Raw genomic sequence first — 20,605 nt, forward strand, 5'->3', positions numbered from 1 at the left:
CCCTGCATCAGGCTCTCTGCTCAGCAGGGAGCCTGCTTCCCCTCTCCCTCTCTGCCTGCCTCTCTGTCTACTTGTGATCTCTGTATGTCTTAATAAATAAAAAATCTTTTTAAAAATATCAAATTATTACTAAAAACTTATTCAAAAAAGCATTTGCCTACTCTAATAAAGAAAGACCTCTAAGATTTGATAGGGAGTCCTTTCTAGGAGATAGTGGTAGGTGAAAAAATAAAAGTGCAAGAATATACAGTTGACCCTTGAATGGCACCATTGGTTGGGGTACCTACCACCCTCCCCTGCAGTCGAAGATCTGCATATAACTTTTGACTCCCCCAAAACATTACAATAGCCTACTGTTGCCTGGAAACCTACCAATGCCATTAACCAGTTGACTAACACATATTTACATATTATATGTATTTATACTATATTCTTACATTAAAGTAAGCTAGAGAAAAGAAAATATCATTAAGAGAAAATGATAAGGAAAGGGCGCCTGGGTGGCGCAGGTGGTTAAGCATCTGCCTTCTGCTCAGGTCATGATCTTAGGGTCCTGGGATCAAGTCCCGCATTGGTCTCTCTGCTCAGCAGGGAGCCTGCTTCCTCCTCTCTCTCTCTGCCTGCTTCTCCATCTACTTTTGATCTCTGTCAAATAAATAAATAAAATCTTAAAAAAAAAATCTTCATATAAGTGAACCCATGTAGTTCAAACCAATGTTGTTCAAGGGTTAACTGTACATAGTTTGCCATGTATATATACATTTTTTAAGGGAAAAGCTATTAATAATTGTTTTATATTAATAAATGTATTTATTATATGTGTATGTATTATATGCACATATTATATATGTATATATAATATATGTATTATATTAATAAATGTTTTTATTAATGTTTTATATTAATAAATGTATGTATTATATGTATATATAATATATGTATATTAATAAATGTTTTTTATTAATACACATTCATTTATCATTGCATGAAGAAGCACGGGAAGGATAAGCCAAAAAACACCAAAGGTAGTTACCTGCAAGGGAAAAAGTGACAGAAGAGTTTTGGGAAAGAGTGGCATTCTCTGAGAACACCTCTTGTATAGTTTTGACTTTAGACAGTATACTGAAGATAACTTAAAATTGTAAAAATAAAAATGCAAAACAAAATAACTATATATGTTTATATTTATACAGTTATAAATCCTATATTAATAAATGTTTTAAGCAATTAGCAAATATTTAAAAAAATAAAACCCATGAGAGTTTAAAAACAGAGTGTGCTGATATTCTACCTATTCAAAATGAAAAATTAAATCAGAGTAGGGAAGAGTAGAGACAAAGATTTATAACTGAAAGCAAACACAAATAATCCAATTGTATTTCAAACGTCTTCAAAGGAGAAGGAAGGAAAGGTAGTAAGGAGGGGAGAAGGGAAGAGAAAGAAACCTAATCCAAGGACCTCATGAACACAGTATTTAAAGAAACATCCTGAGTCCAGGAAGAATGGATTGAAAAACTGCAAACGAGTCTGGAACTCCTTGTCAGTATTTTGTTTTAACTAAAGTAGCACCAGCAAAGCAACTGTGACAGGGCTTTCGATGTGACACGAGGTTGAACAAATGGTTGGATGTGTTGATCCTGGAAGCCATGGTTCTCACTGTGGAGAAGGGACATGCAGAGACGGAAAGGGGAAAGATGAGAAAGAAACTGGTTGGTAAACTGGAATTGAAGGAATCAGTATGGGTTCATGATTTTGAACATATAAACATGTTTGGGTGTAAGCTCGTTTCTATGCTGATTTATACGTGTGCATATGTGTGTATATATGTGCATATACATGAGTATATATGTCTCTTATATGCAAATAACGTCAGCTCTTTCTGCTGAAAAGGCCAAGGATTAAGGACATCCAGTGGAATGAGTACCTGGGTCTTAGTCTCCAATACCATTGCTCAGTAAAGGAACCAGAGAGCTCCTTAAAGAAACAGCTGATTAAAGGGCTGGTGTGATGTGAGCCAGGTCGTCTTGTCATACCACAAAGTCATGACGTGCTCCAAAGAAGTGATAAGAGTCTGTCACAGGGCACCAGATGGAAGAGGCTCCCACTGATCACATCAGGAACAGTTTGGGCATCAAAATAATTTATAGAGCAATGAATTACAAATAACTGAAAATGAAGAATGTATTAGTTCATGAAACCAATAATGGATAAATAAGGGAAGAAATAAAAGGCTGAGGGCTGATTGGTAAATACAGAGACAGAATTGTAAAGCAGGCATTTGGAGCAGCCACGACATTAAGTTGATGGGGGGACGTGAAATTTAGGGGGAAATTGTGACGAGGAGCAGGGTACCGGCACTGCCATGAAATGACTTTCCACAAATGGCTTCTTAGTTGCAAGGAAAGGAAAAAAAAACAAACTCCAGTTATTAAGTGGTATCCAAACTGGACAGTACCTTGACCAGGTAACCAAAGGTGGCATCACCAACAAGGGATAGGAGAATATCATGGCCCTCCAGACCATCCCTCCTAAGAAGGATGCATCAACTATGTGATATTCCAGCCATGAACACCTCACCTCAATATAATCCTTAGGAGAAAACATCAGATGAGTACGAGATGTAAAATCTTTTACTTAAAAAAAAAAGTTTGAGAAAGAGAGGAAAATAATGTTCAAAATTATCAAGACCATAAAAGACAAAGACTGGAAATATTCAGATTAAAAGAGGCTACAGAATCAGGACAACTAAATTGAAAGCATGCCCCTAGAACTGGATCCCGTACTGCAGAGAAAATATACCATTATTGTGTCAATTGGTAAAGTTGAAATATGGAAGGTCTATTAGCTAACATCTTGTACCAGTGTAAATTTATGAAGCTTATCACTGAACTATAATTTTTTAAGACATTATCTTCATTCTTAGGAAATAGACACTGAGATGTTTAGGGATAAAGAGCCATAATGTAGGTCACTTACTTTCAAATGGTTTGTAAAAAATACTGAAAGAACATATGATAAAGCAAATGGAGCAAAACATTAAAAACAAGTGAATCCAGTAATGGGTGTTTGGGCATTTCTTGTACTATTTTTGTTTTTGCAATTTTTGCAAATTTGAAATTATTCCCCCCCCCGCAAAAAAAAAAACCACCATAGAATCATTGACTGATCATTAGTAATAGTTACAGTGAGTCCTTTTTACTTTGCCTCAAATGCTGCCTTGACATGTGTGGTGGAAAGAACACTAGACTTAATGTCGGAAAACATGGTTTTGAGTGACTTTGGAAAGGCCATTTAAAGTCCTCAAAACATGGTTTGCACATTTGTAATATGCAGAAAACAAGATACACTTCAGAAGCAAGGACTTTAAAATTAAAGATATTACAAAAAGATACTGCATAAACTCTACGGTGTCATACAATCTCAGGGAAGATCACCGCAACCCATCTACCCTGAAGTTCAAGGTAGAAACCCTGGGGTCCTTCTGTATGCTGTCTTCTCTGCATATATATCAGACCTCAGGTCTTATCTTGTCTGCCTATCCCCTCTGTACCCTTCTCTCTACCTCTACTGACTAATCTTAGTTCCAGTTCTCATTTCCTCCTGCCTCGACCAGGCAAGAGTGCCCTAAGGGTCTCCCAGCCACAGTGGTAATCCCTCTAACGCATCCTCAGAGCGCCCAAGATCATTCTAACCAGTTAATATGATTGTGTCATTCCTACTTCTCCTTCTTAGGTACATTAAAGCAATGGTTTTGACCTTCTGTGAATGAAATTTGTCATACAGTTTCAAAGGGGGTGTGGACTCCCTGAAGTCTCCCTGTTGAGCCTAATTTAATAACTGAGTGTTATAGTTCCTCCTTTTCTTTCACAACTGGATCCTACCTCCTTCTCCATCCTCATATTCCACACGCCACCACCCCCTGCAGTTACTTCCTAATTTCAGCCATTGAAACCTCCTCTTGCTCACTTCTTGGCTTTAAACACGCAGTTGAACATGCCTAGAAGAGTGTTGCCACTTCTTGGATTGGCCAATTCCTAACCATCCTGCAATTCTCAATCCAAAATCGCCTTGTCTAAGAAACTTCTCCTGACTCAATTTGGCCAAATTAGAGGCCTTCCATTAAAGGTTTCCATAGCACCTTTTGCACACCTCTCCCCTGGCCCTTCTTATACTGGACTGTCTCTGCCACCAGACTGAACTCCTTGAGGACAGGTACAGTGAGTGTACCTTCAGCCCCTGGAATCATGTCCAGCATATCACAGGGGATCAGTAAATATGTAGTGAATGCACACATTAAATATTAAAGTCAAACTACCATTATAAAGACCTCATTCCCCTTCCTTTTCTCCAAGAAGGCCAACTCGCAACAATCAATGATAATGTAAAGACAGGAAAAACAATATAACTAGAATGCTGATATGATCCAAAAATTCCCTCCTAACCATTTGGTTTAATCTCTTTGCCCACCAGGCATTTCTCTAGAACATGGGACAAACATCAATACTGAGACCCTTGATCTTCTTCACATGCTCTAACAAAGATGATCCCTAAAAAAATGCAAGATGTAAATTCAGAAGGATAATAATTTTCTGCCTTAAGACCCTCTGACTATATTAAAAACATAAACATAGATCTACCCAAGTCAGAATCTTCATTCTGAAATTCCAAATAAAATACTTGAAATGTCAATAGACTGTAAATCCAAAGACATGTTCATTCATGGGAGGAATTGGCGTTTGTGAAGGAAATGCATTTCCTTCTGTTCATTACTCATCCCTAGTAGAGATGATCTTAATGAAAATAGAGAAGTGGCCGAAGTGTAGGAAATATAAGGAGACTTGAAAGAAGAAGAGACAATAATTATTTACTTAAATCTATTAAAAATTAAAGGTAGAAAGTACACTAGGTTTAAATGTTTTCTTTTAATGTAAGGGAGAGCACTAGAAGATTAGTAATAGGCTGTTTTACTTACAAACAATTAGAAGGGGAAAACAGAACAAATAAAGTTTAAGAAGATAATTACAAAGAGGAATAGTAAGAGGGAAAATTAATTCAAGCATGACACTAATCATAATATATGCCAATGAGTTACATCTTTTCTTAGAAAGATAAAGACTCTCACATTGATACAGAAACAAATTCTGTCAAATGCTCATTAAGAGAGGTAGAGCCATAATAGAGAACAAGAAATTTTGAAGGGAAAAAAAAAAAAGATAAGAAAAGACATATGAGTCAAATGTAAAAGAAAAGAAAGGTAAAGTAAGTCAGGGAAAAAGGAACAGTGGAAACAAAAGGAGGGAGGGATGAAAAGAAAAACTCAGGTATATTAACGCTGAGCCCATACAAAACAGAACTGATAAAAATATAGTCCAAATAGAAGAAAAGCATGCAAATACATGTAAAAATAAGGATTTTAAAAGCAAATTAAGAACAAAACTGATAGAAATAAATAAAGATAAATTCATTGTCACAATGGGAAGTATTAAAATACCCATGTCTTAGTAAACAAGAATAAGTAATGACAGAGAATATTTCAACAACAGAATTAAGAAGCTTGACCTAATATATAAAAAGAGAACCTTGAAGTCAATAAACATTGAATATATACTTTTTCCAAGGAAAAATGTACCCTACTTCACAGAGTTAGTATGAAAATTAAATGAGTTAACATATGGAAAATACTTGGTGTGGGGCACATAGTAAATACTCAATAGGTATATGCTATTGTTATTCTTAAAATCTGCCAATGAAAATGTCAACAAATTCTACAGAGCAAAAGTGATAGGGCTGTAGCCCCTGACCACAATGAGAAAGTAGTGATAGGAAGACAGCAACAATATTCTATCTACATGAGGAGTTAAACTTACAAAGACCTCTAGATTAAAGAGAAAATAAAAGTAAAATTTAAAAATTATTTAGAAATGAATGACAATAAGGGGCGCCTGGGGGGGCTCAGTGGGTTGAGACTCTGCCTTCAGCTCGGGTCATGATCTCAGGGTCCTGGGATCGAGCCCCATATTGGGCTCTCTGCTCAGCAGGGAGCCTGCTTCCTCCTCTCTCTCTGCCTGCCTCCTCTCTGCCTACTTGTGATCTCTGTCTGTCAAATAAATAAACAAAATCTTTAAAAAAAAAAGATTTATTTATTTTAAAGAGAGGGAGCATGAGTAGGAGGGGCAGAGGGAGAGGGAGTGAGGGAATCTCAAGGAGACTCCATGCTGAGCCCAGAGCCTGAGGTGGGGCTCAATCTCAGGACCCTGAGATCATGACCTGAGCCAAAATGAGTCAGATGCCCAAGTGACTGCACCACCCAGGTGCCCCTAAACAACACACTTCTAAATAACACATGGATCACAGAAGAAATCTCAAGACAAAATTTAAATATTTTGAACTAAAGGAAAAGAAAAACATAACTTATGAAAATGTGAAATGCAGCAAAAGCAGTGTTTACAGAATACTCAAAGCAATGAATGCATATATGGGAAAAGAAGAAAGATCCAAAATCAATCATCTAAGCTTACACCTTGGATAACTGCAGAAAGAGGAGAGCAAATTAAATCCAAAGTAAATTGAAGAAAAGAAATAATAAAAATTAAAGCAGTCGTCAATGAAATTAAAAATAGGACACCAATAAAGAAAATCAAGGAAGCCAAAAGCTAATTCTATGAAAAGGTCAATAAAATTAATTATCCTCTAACCAGGCCAAGAAAGAAAAAAAAAGGCCCAAATTACAAATATTAGAACTAAAAGCAGGGATGTCACTAGAGATCCCACAGACAATTAATGGCAATAAAGGAAAACTACGAACAAATCTATGTCCATAAATTTCAGAGAAAAATGAACCAATTCCTTGAAAGACACAATCTCCCAAGATTCACAACAGAAGTAGAAAATCTGAATAAGTCTGTATCTACTAAAGAAGTGGAATCTATAATTAATCTACATAATTCCAGGGGTGCCTGGGTGGTTCAGTTAGTTGAGCATCTGACTTGATTTTGGCTCAGGTCATGATCTCAGTGTCCTGAGTTCAAACCCTGCATAGGGTCCTGCACTCAGTGGGGAGTCTCCTTGTGATTCTCTCACTCCCCCTTCCTCTGTTCTTCCCTCTGTTCATGCTCTCTTTCTCTCTCTCAAAAAACAAAAACACTTTTAAAATAATAATTAATAACCTTCCAAAATGGGGAGCACCAGGCCCAGATGAGTTCACAGGCAAATCACAGAAAATATCGGAGGGAGAATTATACCAACTGTCTACTATCTCTTTCAGAAAACAGAAGCAGAGGGAATACTTCCTGATTCAATTTGTGAACCCAGTATTACCCTCATGCCAAACCAGACAAAAACGTCCCAAGAAAACTCCAGACCAAAATCCTTCTCATGGACATAGATGCAAAAACCCTCAACAAAAACAAATCAGATCCAATTATATACCATGTGAAAAAAATTATATACCATGTGAAAAAAATTATATACCATGGCCAAGTGGGATTTATTCCAGGTATGCAAAGCAAATTCAACATTCAATTAATAGAATCCATCATAACAACAGGCTAAAAAGGAAACATCACATAACCTATATATAAATACATGCAGAAAAAGCATTTGAAAAAAAATCAACTTCCATTTATGATAAAAATTCTCAGTAAACTAAGAATAGAGGAGAGAATTCCTCAACTTGATAGAAGTTAGCTACCAAAAAACCTACAGCTAACATACTTATTAGTAAGAAACTAGAAGTTTTCCAGGGCACCAGGGTGGCTCAGTCAGTTAAACATCTGCTTTTGGCTCAGGTCATGATCCCTAGATCCTGGGATCAGGCCTTATATCGGGCTCTCTGCTCAGCCAGGAGTCTGCTTCTCCCTCTACTTGTGCTCGCTCTCTCTCTCTCTCTCTGTCAAATAAATAAATAAAATCTTAAAAAAAAAAAAAAAGAAACTAGAAGCTTTCCTACTAAGATCAGGAAAAAAGCAAGGACAACTCCCCTCACCATTTTCAAGACCGTATTGTAAATCCTAGCGAATTCAATAAAACAAAAAAAGGAAGATTGAGAAGGAAGAAATACCATGGTCTTTGTTTGCAGATGGCATGATTATCTATGTGGAAAATGCAAAAAAATAAAAAACGAACAAAAACTCCTGAAAGCAATAAGCAATTATAGCAAGGTTGCAGGATACAAGGTTAATATACAGAAGTCAATTGTTTTCCTAAAAGCCAAAAATGAACAAATGGGATTTAAGATTAAAAACACAACACCATTTACACTAGCACCCCCCCCCAAAATTAAATGTTTAGGTATAAATCTAACAAAATATGTACGAGGGACATATGAGGGGAACTACTAAGCTCTAATAAAAGAAACTGAAGAACTAAATAAGTGGAGGATATTCCATGTTCATCAACAGAAAGACTCAATATTGTCACAATGTCAGTTCTTACTAACGTGATCTACAGATACCAATCAAAATCCCAGCAAGTTATTCTGTGCCATCAACAAACTGATTCTAGAACTTAGATGGAGAACAAAACACCAGACTAGCCAAATAATGTTGAAGGAGGAAAATAAAGTTATAGGACTGACACTACCCAACTTCAAGACTTGCTATAAGGTGACAATAATCAAGACAGTTTGGTATTGAAGAATAGACAAACAAGTCAATGGGAGAGAACAGAGAGTCTAGAAATAAACCCATATAAATATAAGTTATCTGATCTCTGATAACAGAGCGAAGGCAATGAACAAAGAAGGTAGTCTTTTCAACACATAGTGTGGAACAGCTGGACAGTCTTTGCAAAAAAAACCAGCCTAGACTCAAACCCTACACCCTTCAAAATAATTACTTTGAAAAGGGTCACAGACCTAAATGTAAAATGCAAATGTATAAAACTCTTAGCAGATAATGTAGGAAAAAATCTAGATGATGTTGGGTATGGTGATGACTTTTTAGATACACCAAAGGCATAATGCATGAAAGAACTGATAAGCTTGACTTCATTAAATTAAAATGTCAGCTTTGTAAACTACAGTATCACAATAATGAAAGGTAAGCCATAGACTGTGAGAAAATATTTGCAAAAGACAGATCTGGATAAAGGACTTTTACCCAAATACACAAAGCACTCTTAAAATTTAACAACAACAAAAACAAACAAACAAAAACAGTTAAAAACTGGCCCAAAGACCTTAACAGAGACTCATCAAAGAATATATAGGATGCCAATAAGCATATGCAAAGATTCTCTACTTCCTATCATCAGGGAAGTACAAATTAAAACAACAATGAAATGTCCGTACATGCCTATTAGATCCGCCAAAATCTGGAACACTGACAGTACCAAACACTGACAAGGATGTGGAACGACAGGAGCTCTCACTTGTTGCTGGTGGGATCACCAAATACAACCATTTTGGAAGACATTCTGGTGTTTCCTACAAAACTAAATATACTCTTACCAAACAATCCAGCAGTTGTACCCCCTGACATTTAGCCAAAGGAGCACAGAACTTATGTCCACAAAAACCTGCACAGGGATGTACATTTCTAATAGTTCTACTCATTATGGCCCACACCTGGGAGCCACCAAGATGTCCTTCAGTAGGTGAATGGATAAATAATGTGGAACATCCAGAGAAAGAATATTATCCAGTACTACAAATAAATGACCTCTCAAGCCATGAATATGCAGAAAAAAACCTTAACTGCATATTACGAAGTGAAAGAAGTTCCTCTGAAAAGGATAGCTGACTCCAACTCTATGACATTCTTGGAAAGGCAAAACTATGGAGACAATAGAAAGATCAGTGCTTGCCAGGCATTTGGGGTAGGGGTGGGGGGCTGGGATAAATCACCTGAAAAGGTGATCACAATGAAAGAACAATCAGGTAAAGTTAGCATCTCAAGCTTTGAATTAAACACAAGTATAAAGCTAAAACCATTTTGGAGCTGCTCTGTTTGTTTGCCTTCTTTTCTCCCCATTTTTGGCACCACGATAACCTTACGAGGAGTCATCTACAAATGCATGTGAAACTGAACTGTTCCAGACGTAAAAAGCCTGTTGAGGAAAATAAACCATCGTAGCAGGCCAAAGGGCTAGGGAATTCGTGTTACCTTAAGGAGATAATAAAAGTGAATGGACAGTCTGACAGGTGTGCTGTGAAATTATCATTATTATCTTGAGGCTATGATGGCATTTTAGAGCATTCTAAGACAGTCTGCGGACCTGAACCCTGAGAACCTCATTTAATGTGATGAAAATAAGTGCCTGTCTTCAAAAACACTGATTCAGTGTTTGGGTCTTTCGTTCCGAAAATACTATTAATTCCACAGCTCTCCAGTTACATAGAAAATCAATACTTCTTTCCCTTCTGCTCCAGATGAAAATGCTCACAGATGTTTACCAAATGCTCCTGCTCGAAGGAGAAAGAGAACGGACAAGGGAACAAGGCGTGAGGCCATGGGTGGAGGTTCGGAAATGTCCGGGCCGTTTCTTCTGAAACATCTGTGCTTCTCACTCACTGTGAAACCTTGAACAAGTCATTTAATCTCCTGGGGCCTCAAAATAAGGGGTCAGCAAAGATGATATCTATGATCCCTTCTAGCTTGAACATTTTCTGGTTCTAATCTGAACCAAAATCCTGAGGTCTGCAAAGGTCAATGAGCAATACTTTCCACACATACAGAAACTCACTGGTTTTGTGCTTTGTAGACTGGAGGGAAGCCTCGGGCCCCTCTTTTCCTCAGCACACCTCTCCCTGAGTCTGGGTCCCTACACATCCCCTCCCCAGTTATCCAGTGTTCTCATGCTGCCCAGAGACCCCCAACCCAGAACCCCGGCAAGAGATTTTGGTTTTTTAAGAATTTATTTATTTGACAGAGACAGATCACAAGTAGGCAGAGAGGCAGGCAGAGAGAGAGGAGGAAGCAGGCTCCTCGCTGAGCGGAGAGCCCAATGCGGGGCTTGATCCCAGGACCCTGAGATCATGACCTGAGCCAAAGGCAGTGGCTTAACCCACTGAGCCACCCAGGCGCCTAGCAGGAGACATTTCTAAGAGTTGTCTTTTAGAATTTAGATTTTGAATCTGAATCATATTCAGATTTTGAAAAATCAAATTCAGATTTTTACCCACTCCACAGTACCCAAAACAATGTTTAACAATGTTTAACTCATAATTGGCTTTTGATAAGTGTTGCCAGTATGAATTGGCTGGATGACAGATAATCTTAATGTTTGCTTTGTATTTCAGAGTATACAGAGTGTTTACACATCTCTTTCTACTCTTTTGGGAGCCCTCTGAAATTGCTTATTAACATATTTATTTAAAAGGTAAGGAAACTGAGACTCAGGGACATAGGAAGTTGTCAAGTGGGAACTTGAACCCTGATCTCTTCACTTCGGATCCTGATTTATTCCTGCATCAATCCATCAATGTGATAACCCCATAATTTTCTGGACAGAATTTTAAATTGACTTGTCTGATTCAGGTCCATACCCGGCTTCACCTGTCCCATTTCTAGGGAAATCAGCACGGGGAGACCTCTTCATGGACGCTTGGCCCTCAACGCCTCCCTCAGTGCTCTCCACACTGTACTTCTGCCTGGACTCAGTCTTCCCAATAAAAAATGGGAACTCTTCCTTGGAGCCCAAAGTTACTGAAAAAAGGGAGATCAGTGGTCCTTTGGCGGAAGATAAAGACTGAGAGTTTGGCCATTCTCATGGAATCTTTACTGCACATGCAAACAAATAAAGAAGCATGAGTACTTCCTGTGTAGAAGACACAGGCCATAGAGAGTGCCCCCCCCCAGGTTCTTTCCAGAGCCCGTTAGCAAGCCCACCAGGAGCAGCCACTTGCTGGGGCATTTCCCACCAATGCCTAACTGGAGAAAGTCCCACACCACCAGCCAGAGGAAACATACTTTGCACATGTCCAAAAACACGCAGGTGGACTTCTCAGTATTTGGAACATCTGTCTCAGACAGAGTCACCAAGGACCCCCATGAGAAGAACCATCAGCTTTAATCACCTACCAGGTCCAGAAAAGGTGGGAATCCACTCACAACTGTCCAAATCAAGAAAGACTTCTCCTTCCGCCCCTCTTTCTTTATATACCCTCCCCCCACCTGGAAGAAGGCAGGAGGGCAGAAACCATAGTCATTGAGCCAGAAAAGGACAAGACTGTTGCATGGAGAGATGAGAAGTCCTAATGAAGCTGCAGGCCTCTTTTTTACCACAAGTAGCCAGCATGCAGCCCACTTGAAAGAGAGGAGGGGAGAAGACCTACATTAAATAAATTGCGGATTTTGCCGTGGCATTGCACCTTTAAATCGTTGAAGTGAGACTTGAGCTCAGGAAGACCAGGAGGGTGTGGGCAACATTTTCATTCACCTAAAAAACTATCAGAAATGTTAGTGGACCTTTAAGATTTCAAAGGTTGAAGAATTAATCTCACAGAACAGGTTTGGGTGGGCAGTAGGCAAAAATGATAAAGATTTTTTCATTTTATTTTGTTATGTTTTACCCTAAGAGTTCTGTTCATACACAAACATGTATTATAGCCAAGACTTTGTTGCTCTTGGCACCACAGCATTCACGAGTGATTCTGAATGCACAGGTCGCCTGCCCTTTTGTCTCCAATCCTACAACTCTGGCAGGTGCTCAGTACATTGAGTGAATGAATGAATGAATGAATGAGTGAATGAATGAATGAGCGAATGAGTGAATGAATGAATGAGTGAATGAATGAATGAGTGAATAAATGAACGAACAAACGGGTGAGCGAATGAATGAATGAGTGAATGAATGAATAAACAAATAAACAGGTGAGTGAATGAATGAATGAGTGAGTGAATGAGTGAATGGGTGAGTGAATGAATGAATGAGTGAATGAATAAATGAGTGAATGAATGAACAAACGGGTGAGCGAATGAATGAATGAATGGGACTGTGGGTGAGCAGCCAACTCTGATCATCTATCTGTGGGAGGGGTTAGTTGATCAGAAGGCCTGGCAGTAAGTGCTTTGTAAGAATTTTTGTAAGAAAATTTGAATTTGGTATCAGATTCTCTCTCTGGGGATGAAGAGCAGAAGCCAGGAGGTAGCTATCACGAAAAGTGACAGGGAATGTAGTCCATCACTGTAATGGGGACTGTGGGGAACCACTAGAATAGTGACCAAGAACTAACCAATTCTGGGGACACTTAGAGTTGCTCTGACATCCTGGAGTTCCTAAGGGGTCCACAAAGTCACTGGGGAGTTTTGTAAGTAACCCTCCAGTCAATCCTGTGTTGGTTCTCTGACTCACTGAGCTGTCTCTAACTCACTCGGAGAACGATCTGGACAAATGTGGGAGCACCCTCCAATCCAAAAGCAAGCTAGAAAACCAAAGAGACGCATGCATTCCCTCAACGATACCCATCCCATGTCTGTGCAACAAAATGGAGTCCTGCCTGCCTTGTTTCTCTATGTACCCTCGGAAGCCCTGAACCCAAAGAGTCCTGAGTGTATCTCTGATTAACTACTACAAAATACACCATAGAGATAATAGCATCAGACTGGTTGACTCATTGTTCCCTACATACCTGATGTGTATTCCTGTCCCAGAACTTTGACTCATTTTCTCCCACCAGCCTGAAAGTTCCTTCCATATCTTGTAAACAACCCAAAGCCAAGCCACTCCCCAAGGTCAAGTTGAAGCTCCAAGCTCCCATATGAGGACATGGTCAGCTGACCATGGTCAGGGATTCTTCATCCCTCATTTTGTCTCTTAAAATGACAGTATGTGAAAGCAGGCCCAAACAACCAGAAGCCAAAGATACTGGGGGACGGAGGAGGTGGTTTTTGTATAGCTCATAACTCACAGTCAAGGAAAAACCTTGGGGCCTTTGGCTCAGGTCATGATCCCGGGGTCCTGGGATTGAGCCCCACATCAGGCTACCTGCCCAGTGGGAATCCTGCTTTCCCTCTCCCACTCCCCCTGTTCATTTTCCAGCTCTCACTCTCTCTCTGTCAAATGAATAAAATATTTAAAAAAAAAAAAAAGGAAGCACCTTGAAAGATGGGAGTAACTCACACTGAGGGGGCTCCCTCTGGAAGGTGGGGTGATCGCCTATGAGGGAGACAGGAAAGGAACCTATTTTCTGTCTCTTGGCCCTCTACCTTCTGTATCACTTTGATTGCTGATTAATAGAATGCACTCACTTCATTAATAAAATGGTATTGTTATTGGGCCAGTTCCTAGATGGAAAGTGGGAAGTAAGAGATTTCCTTATGGACAAATCTTGCCAAGTACCAGGCGCTGTGCTAGAGACTATGTGTATAGTCTTTCATTTCTTCCTCAAAACAACCCTGTAAGGACAGCATGATTGCCCCCACTTCATAAAGAAGGGCACTGTGATTTAGAAAGTTTAGGTATCTTGCCCAGTCTTTAAAAAAAAAAAAAAAACAAACCTTGATGACAGGGGCTGTGCTTTCTATCACTATAAGACGCTGCTTGCTGGCATCATGGCTGAGAGGATCTGGAGTCAGGCTGCCTGATTCAGACCCCCGCCTCACTAGATATGAGGTGTAACCTTGGACACATCACTTAAACACTACGTGCCTCAGTCCCTTCCTTTCTAGAAAGAGAACGATGACAATGCCAGCCTCATCGAGGCATTATAAGAAGTGAATGAGATAATATGTACAAAGCACTTAGAAGACCTCCTACTGTGTAAGTGCCTACTAACCTACCAGCATTATTATTGTACTAACATATCTCAACAAGTACTTCAGAGATCTCTTTTACAGGAAAACTAAATACACGATAATAATAAATAAAATTATTTATTAGTAACAATAATAAATACATGATCACCAAAGGATGCTTTAAAATGAACAAGCAAAAAACAGATAAATACACACACACACACACACACACACTAGCTTATGGCTCTTACGCAGCTATAGAACCAAAGTAAAGTTATGGTTTGGAAAAGTTGAAGACAAAATTATGCAAGTAACAACACTGAAATTAACAGTATTAATTTGATGTGCTGATGCTGTTGGAAGCTGAAGTGAAACCACCATTCCCGGCACAAATGCGTCCCAACTACACAGTATAAGCTGTTTTGACTTTGGTGCAGTTCGGTGACCATGCACAGGGTGATGACTCAGTCCCCCTGCTGCTTTTCTCTACAGAAATATCAAAGAAGAATCAGCTGCATATCTGGATGCGTTTAACCTTCATTTGTCACAAATGCTGAAGTGTACCTCAGCTCTCTCCTTATAGCACATGACAAAGTCATTCCATTGTTGCCAACAGTTCTGAACCCAATGCTCCGCGAGCTCTGGAGTTCAACACTGTCTGATCAAACTTTATGCAGTGATAGAGACGAATATGTCTTTGCTGTACGAAATGGCAGCCAACAGCAACACATGCTTATTGCCTGAAATGTGGCTTAGATCAAGAAGCTGAATTTTTTTTGTTTTAATAACTTAATTTTAAGTAGTCACATGTGTCTAATAGCTACCATACCAGAGCACAGCTCTGAAATCTCATGATGGACTTGGTGAAAAGGAACTTGGTATGACCCATAATTTACATAAATTTAAAAATCTATGTGTGTTTGTATATGTGTGTGTGTGTATACCAAAAGAGCATACCTGTGTGTAGGTACACACAAATTTCAAATGTGTAGTAAGATCCTTCAGAGAGCTGATAATGTCCCAGTTTGAGGAAAACTCAACCATAGAATACTGTGTTCTCATTGGGAAGATTATTCAGTTCTAACCCTGAACGCCAAGGTTTCTGCTCCCCCAGAACAGAGCTGGTACTGGGTTAGAGGGGGGTTGGGAGAAGGGGGGTGGGGTTATGGACATTGGGGAGGGTATGTGCTTTGGTGAGTGCTGTGAAGTGTGTAAACCTGGCGATTCACAGACCTGTACCCCTGGGGATAAAAATATATGTTTATAAAAAATAAAAAATTAAAAAAATAAATAAAAGACACATAAAATTTTAAAAAAAGTAGAGAATCTAGGAACAACAGTAGCATATGCTGAAGTTATCAGGCCATGTCAAGAATGGGGGTGTTGCGTTCTAAGAGGGACCTCAAAGAACTGAAGTTTATTGAGAGGGGGGTTATCAGAAAGACAAAGGGAAACCAAATTATGTCACCCCAGAAGAGTCCCAAGAACTGGTTGTGGTTGGCTTGGAGAAGAGAAGGTAGAAGGAAGAGAGCAATGGACAGATCTACTTGAGATATACTAAGGACAAATCTATGTGCATTCACTACTTTGAACACACAAATCTACCTAGATGGAGGGGGAGAGGTGATGATAGATGACAGAGAGATAACAGACAGAGGGATAGATGATAGATACATGGCAGACTCACAGCTGATAGAGAGTATTTGTTAGGTGGGTGGAGAGATGCAAGAAAGCTAAGCTAAGTGCTTGGTCAGAAGCATTTAACGGGTTTTCAAGCATTAGATTCTAGTTATAATGGAATCAATGGAGTCAAGGCTGCCTCTAACCTCTATGATTCTGTAAGCAGCCTTGAGTTTGGATTGAAAGGGGCATGGCCAGCTCTGGAATTGAGTGCCAAGAGTGTGGAGAAGGCTGGAAAGAGTCTTGAAAGGAAGAGCAGACAGGTTTTCCTCCCTGCTTCCTGTGGCGGCCCTCCAGGGCTGGGGAGAGATGACGACAAGAAGGAACAAGGCTTAGCTTTGCTTCCTGTCTCTTTGGGGAAGTCAGAGGAGGCCCCGACTGACCTCTCACAGGAAGCAGTACGTGGGGATTTACACCAGACCGTATTCCAGCATTCTTGGTGGGTCTTGGTTCATCAGTGTCCTCTGGGAAGAGTCAGATACCAAGAACTACTACCAATCTAAAATTCGTTCTTACTCAAAGACGGGTTCTGCCTCACATCTTTTAGAGATCATCTTTCCCTATTCTTTTTAACAAATGCAAGAGTTCTCCGAATCCACATGTAGTACTTTAAAATGCAAACAGCAGCATGTCATGAATTCTAAAACAGAGATGTTATTTAGAAAAAGTCAGCTTAAATCTAAAGGGAAAGAGGATATTTCTGCAAATGCTTGTAGCAATGACCACATGGTATTTGTTTTTTTCCAGTGCTTCAGGCTTCAAGAGCTCTGGGTGTCCAATTAAAGATATAAATCTGAAAAACAAGTGGAAAATCTAAGTCCAACAAAGCCTACTCATCTTTCAGTCAGTATTTCAAAACACCAACAGATGACATCCACACAAGAGGAACGAGAAAAGACCCATTTTGAACTGTCCTCGTGGTCACACAGATTTCTCTGTCTTCAGCCCCCTCCCCCTCCGACCATCCTTCCCCAGACACCCACTCACTGCCACCACGGAAATTGTGCTTTTAAGGTTTTCCTCTGAGATGTTATTTGTTGTATGGTGAGCTGGGGACCTCTAGTGTCCTAAAACTGTATTCCCTCCAAGTATAAATTGTGGTATTGATACTGATGAAGAAGAATTTATCAAGAGGAAAGCGGATCCTACTAGCCAAGCTTGGTCCTAACATAGCTGAAACCCAGAGCGAAATAGAAATAAAAACCTTCTGTATTTTGCACTCATTTCATGTCTGCTGAACCACAACAAGGATCCAAATTGTTTTATCATGGTGAATATTTGACTCCCCAAGGAGGTGTGTTTCACAAATAGCTTACAAACTGGCCCAATCCTTTTTCGAAGGAAAAAAAAAATTGCAAGCAACTGTCCTACTCTGGAAAACAGTATGGAGGTTTTTATAGAATTACCCTATGATCCAGCATTTGCACTACTAGGTATTCCCCAAAGGATACAAAAATACTGATTCAAAAGGACACATGCACACTGGTGTTTTAGCATTATCAACAACAGTCAAATTATGGAAAGAGCCCCAGTGTCCATCAAATGATGACTGGATAAAGAAGAGGTGGTATATATATATATATATATACAATGGAATGTTACTCAGCCATCAAAAAGAATGAAATTTGCCACTTGCAATAATGTGGGTAGAACTAGGGAGTATTGTGCTAAGTGAAATAATTCAAAGAAAGACTCATTATGTGGAATTTAAGAAGCAAAATAGATGAACATGGGGGAAGGAAGAAAAAAAAAGGAGAGGGAGACAAACCGTAAGAGACTACTAACTACAGAGAACAAACTAGGATTCCTAAAGAAGAGGTGGGTGTGGGGTAGCTATACAGAGAATAGTTATTTAGGAGGACACTTGCTGTGATGAACACTGGGTCTTACATGTAAATGATGGTTCACTAAGTTCTACTCCTGAAACTAACGTTACACTCTATGTTAACTGACTAGAATTTAAATAAAACTTGAAACAAGAAAAAAAGAAACATTTTCCAACAAGAGAGCTCCATCTGTACTTGACCCCACCAACCCCAGAACAATACCTAGAAATACATGCTCTCTGGATTCTTAGAATAAATGGGATTTTATAGGTGGTGGTAACCAAAGTTCAACCACTGGTTTTCAGTATGATTTGTTGCCTCTCCCCAACCATGAGCTTGTCTTCATGCCTTCACTCGCCTGATCTGAACTACGGAGTTCTTAACCTGGGGTTTGTGAATGAAACAAAATTTCCCAATTTTGCATATGTGTATAAATATATATTTTCTTCGGTTTAAGTTAATTTTCTCTTTATTGTTGGCCTTAAGAAATTTGATAATGATATGCCTGATGTAGTCTTCTCCATGTTTTTTGTCTCATGTTATTGGATCTACTGTTTCAATGTTTTCATATTTGGAAAAAGAGGTCATTAGTTATTTAAATATTTTTACAGTTATAGTTTTAAATATTTTACAGTTCCTTTGGGAACTGTAACTGCATATATATTTGACCATTTGAGGTTTATCCCAGGGTGTTGTTTTTTGGGGGAAGAGGGTCATTTCTCTCTCTGGGTTTTATCTTGGATGTTTCCTACTTCTACATCTTCAGGTTTACAAATCTTTTCTTCTGCAGTATCTAATCAGTGCATATGGTAGTCTTCACCTTTAAAAGGTTGTTTTTTTAAATACCTTTCGTGTCTAAACTAACATACTAAATATTTCTTTTTGAAATTATAAATATAGCTAGAATAATGTATGTAATGCCCTTGCTTATTAACTTTATTTTCTGTGGCATTTCTGGGTCTGTTTTGATTGCTTTTTTTCCTCCTTATTATGGAATTTATTTTCCAATTTCTATGTATGCCCAGTAGTCTTTTTTTTTCAAGTTTTTATTTAAATTCCAGTTAATGACTATGCAGTGTTATATTAGTTTGGGTGTCCAGTATAGTGATTCAGCATTTCTATATATCATCTGGTGCTCATCACAAGTGTACTCCTCAGTCCCCAACACCCACTTAACCCATCCCCCCACTCTCCTCCCTTCTGGTAACCATCAGTTTGTTCTCGTAATTAAGAGTCTGTTTCCTGGGGGGGACAAGATGGCGGGGGCGTAGGAGGAGGCGCCTTTTCAACCGGTACCCCAGAGTGAGCTGATTACCTAGCAAAGAACTCCGATCACCCATGAAATCAGCCTGAGATCAGAATTATACACGTCTGGATCTCTACAGGGGCAGAAGACGCCAGTGAGCAGGTAAAGCGGAGCGGGAACGGCGGACTGATATCGGAAGATAAACCAAAGGGGGAGGGAGCCACCAGAGGCGACCGGTGCAAAAGTAATACCCCGAAACGAGCGAGAGTGCCCTGCGTCTGGGGACCAGCATTAACTTGGAGACTGGTTGAAAGCACTCCAAAAGAGCAAAGGATCGCGGGGGCAAATGGTGGGAATCGGGGCGGCTAGGGACAGGGCCTTGAGTCCCCGGTCCCAGACGGCCTCCCCGGCGCGGAGGCAGAGAGAGTGCGGCGGAGAAACCGGCTCCTGGTCCCTAAGCCGCCAGCGCGCCCCAGAGCGCGGGGGTTCCGGCTCCGGTGAGGGGATGGGAGCCGCGCTGGTCTGCAGAACGCGCGCTCGCCCTACCACAAAGCCTGAGATGTGCCCGCACGTCCCTCCAGCTCTCCTGGGTTACTGAGGCCCGGGGGCGCTTCTTGACCCGCGCCATTGTTTCAAAGTCTAAGCCGCGCGCGAAACTCTTCCCCGGACAGAGGCGCGCAAAAGCCCAGCCTGCGGCTCACGGACCAGCGCCCCGTTCTCAGGGCCCCAGACGCGCGCCCGACCCACAGCCGCCTCTGAAAAGAGGTGCGCGCAAGCCGGGCACTCCCAGCCCGGGCCGGCGGCAAAATCTCAGTGTGCGATCGCTGCTTGGAACCTCTCTGGCGGCCCGGAGCTCCCAGACAGCCGCCACTGCCTCGGCTTTGGGGACGAGCAAAAGATCCTGCGCCCCCAGGGTCTGCAACTTGGAACCTGCGCTGCCCCCGGCCAAGGGGGAATTTATTCAGGCTCTGCAGCCAGACTGAGGCTTCTCTCTGAGACGGAGATCAGGATGCGGTTTGATTTCTTCTAATACTACAAAAACCATCAAAGGCGGTCAAGGTGAGAGGGAAAAAAGTGAACAAGCATGAAAACCGCCAGAGAACAAAAGCCTGAAAAAAAAACAGTTTCCCCAGAGCCCACCCCTTGAGGGGGGCGGGGGGACTCAACTCAGGAAACAT

The sequence above is a fragment of the Neovison vison genome, chromosome 12 (genome assembly GCF_020171115.1).
Source record: "Neovison vison isolate M4711 chromosome 12, ASM_NN_V1, whole genome shotgun sequence".
NCBI lineage: Eukaryota > Metazoa > Chordata > Mammalia > Carnivora > Mustelidae > Neogale > Neogale vison.